Source organism: Larus michahellis, chromosome 4 (assembly GCF_964199755.1).
Source record: "Larus michahellis chromosome 4, bLarMic1.1, whole genome shotgun sequence".
Taxonomy (NCBI): Eukaryota; Metazoa; Chordata; class Aves; order Charadriiformes; family Laridae; genus Larus; species Larus michahellis.
The window spans coordinates 69,825,389-69,829,086 of NC_133899.1; positions in this window are offsets into that span (position 1 = coordinate 69,825,389).

The window sequence follows — 3,698 nt, forward strand, 5'->3', positions numbered from 1 at the left end:
TACAGCATAGCTCAGGCAAAGGAAAGAGCCTGAACTTAAATGCAGCTCTTGGGCCAGTGGTCAAATTACGCATGGGTGGAGACCCCAGGTGTGGCTAGTCAGGACAATTAGGGCCTGCTGGTTTACTCAAGGCCTTGATAAATACGTAAATTGAATAATCGATGTTGGAAGCAGTTCAGACGTAAAGAAACACAGGGCTTCTGTAGGTGTTATCTGTTGATAAACTGTCAACCCACCTACATAGTTACTATGTAATTATTTTTATGGTTTCCAGTAAACAGAATTCACAGTGCCATATACATTAAAGAATGTTAGAGATCAGCAGCAGCACAAGTTTAGTAAGTTACAGCTGTGTTTAGAAATACAGCTTACAAATTAAATTATTGCCCAAATACGCATATGTTCTAATCCAATTTATTAAATGTCACAATAGTATGGCTCGTATGTCCACAGAGAATATATTTCTGCAAGTATCAGTCTATACACCAATCAATATTCCTTGCATACATCAGGTCAATTCATAAAACATCCGTTTATTACAGAAGCAAATATCCAAAGCACAAACAAATCGATAAACTTTATGGAATAACCAATAGAATGTGTGTATACATACACACAACTCAGTAAAGTTATTGCACAAGGCTCCTTTTTTTCTTCTTTTTATTTTTTGTTATAACATGCAGCAATCTAATGTTGGCAGGATTTATGCTAATTATTGGGGTGGGATTTATTGATGCAGTTTGCCAAACACTGGTAGTGTAGGGCACCCTGCACGCTTAGCGACTGCTGGCTCAAATCTAGCAGTGGTCAAAATATCTATTGATTTTCCTGACAATTTGATTGTGGACCTACACAGGAGGCTTAGATTCACTGTGTTGCTCTACCTCGTTAAACTTTGGTGGTTACTTCAATCATCTGTTCTCATTTTCTTATTGGTAACTCTTTCATCTCCTGATCACTACTTGTTTGATAGTGTAGGCTGTTTAGGCCAGAAAGCACTTGGGACATAAGGAAATGGTACCCTGACATCAGAGCGTAGTAACTAGATCAGCTCAATAGCCAGTTTAGTTATCTAATAAAATTAGAGTGCACCCTCCCAATCTAAAAAAACAAACCCAAACAACGCAGTCACTGTAACCTGTGATGTAATTGTCATTTTATTTGACTGGTTTTGGGAAAGCCAAGGATCAAGCGCGTGATGCAAAATGAATTCACGACCAGCAAACAAAATCCTTCCAAGTGAAGAATGGTAATTACTGGCCAATATTGTATAGATGATATTTTCCTGCTCTACCAGTAAGGTATTGCTGAATTTGTATAGCTATTAATGCAAAATTTTCACTGAGGTAAATTCATTCATCATGATCTATAAACAACCTCTGTGATATATATGATACAAAACACAGATATTTTCCCCTACACTAGCACATGTGTGTGCGCACACACACGTGCACACAGAGTATACTAAATGTATCTTCCTTCTTCTGTAAGGCATTTTTAGAGAAAAAAAAATCCCATAAATGTTAGTCCTGAGCTTGGAAATTGTACTACAGTTCAATTTTATGTTTTGTTCATTCCTGTATGTAGTTTTCTGCTACCATCTTTGTTTCATCAATGATAACTGGAGAGCAGTATTGCTGATTTTGCTGCTCCTGTAACAAGCACTTGTAATTCCTCCTCACAAGCTGATAAGCTCAGCTTTGACAGGTGTATTTGGTACTCCCTGATGATCCTCAGACTAATAAATACTTCAGGCTTCAGAGGCTACCTTCCCTTTGGTCTTTTTAAAGAACTACTCAACCATAAAAAATGGCATTAACCTTTATTTTAATTTCCCCCTGATGGTACTGCACGAGGCTTTCAGGAGTTTACTGGCATGAGCTGGAGTCAGCGTAACACTGCTCTGAGCTGATGCGGGAACAGCAACAGCATGGCAGATGTGGTCAGTCTCTACTGGAAGCAAAGATGAAGGGAATTACTTCTAGTGCAAATTTCACAATACGTGCCTACTTAAATGAAATCCGATATTATATTATAACACGTTTAACTGTTAATAATTTATATGTAATTAGGGTGACTGTGTTACTGGACAGATATCCTTAAGGTAGCTCTGAAGAGGCAGGCGTAGCACCAATAATGCTATCCAGAAATATTAGTACACTGCTTGAACATTATACCTATTTTAGCATAATACCATGCCTATTTGTGTGGCATAAATGAGCTGAAAGGCCTGTAATCCTCTACTTCAGTAAGGTCAGGCCTGGCTGTACCCTGACGGATGATAAATACCGTATTTCAGGCCTTTATTGTTCTTCACTGGGCAGATGTGAAACAACAGAGGAAATAACTGATTTTAAAAAAAAAAAAAAAAATCTTATGACATAGGCTGAGACTGTAGTGACGTGTAGAAGCAAGACACGGGTCTGTCATCTGAAACAACTCTGCAGCTCACACTTACTGTACTAGCTTTCTTCCAGTTTATTTAATTAGGTATCTTTTATGTAGTTGTCAAAGACTTAGAGCCCTGAACCTGACACTGGTACAATACAAGCAGAACTCCATAGTTTATATTAAAATTTGTTTTAAAAAATATAAAGAAATGCCAAAAGCATGGTAGAATTAAAGTAGAATATGTTTGTTTGTTGGTTTGAATACATGACAATTAAATATTAAGGTGAATACCTTACAAAACTACCAATATATCAAAAATCCCTTAAGAATTCCAGAAATGAGAGTTTTGTGTGAAATGTGAACAAATGCAACAAATAGTTATGATAAGAGTGTTAAGAATTACAGCTGAAATATGTGGACTTCACTTATTTTGGAGTAAGAAATAGGTGCTCTCAGAGGATTTCTTTGAAATCCTTGTCACTTTTCACAGGATAATACCCAAATAAAAAGGAGTACACCCACAAAAAGAATAGTAAGCCTAACAAAAATATCTAAGCCTTTAGATACCGGTGCTTCACACTGAGCTTCATGCTCTAGCTCTTTTTTTTTTTCCTTTCTCTAGTCCTGTTGCTCAAGCTTCTCCCTCTGTGTTTAGGCTGTTCTGTTCTTTCTTCTTTTCCTGCTGCATTTTTCTGCTTTGCCTATAGAATACAGCACCCACAGCAATTGCCGGGGCCCTGCATTTGCTCTATTTGCAACTAGGGAAACTGCCTGAAGCCTAGTTGTCCAACTGCTGTTTAAGGCTTGCCTTGTGCCTGTATTTTTGATGATTACTTCTACAGCTTCTCCTACATAATTTCTGAATAAAGGGCAGCGGCTAGGCCTGCAAAATTCTCAGTGTCTGTGTGTAAACTCCCGCATCAGTCTCTGAATATGGAAGCGTGAATTTAGAAGAGAGGTGAATTCAGATTGGCAGATTAACAAAATCCCTCAGCAACCACCAAGTTACTAAAAGGGAAAGTAACAGAAGGGAATTTAGGGGAAAAATCCCCCACAATAATACTCTCATTAAATTATAATTATTTGAAAATTTCAGGTAGTAAAGCAATAGAATTAAACACCATTACAAGTGATACTGTGTTTCATTTATGTTTCATCTAGCGAGAAAGAAATGAAGGGTTCAAACTGGTGCCGTGTCTCTTTAAATCATAGTCACTCAGCTAGCCTTTGAACGATTAAGGACAATGATAAAAGTTCCCAGTTCAGCCTGGATAGACGACCTTACAGAGATTTAATAGGTTTTCAAT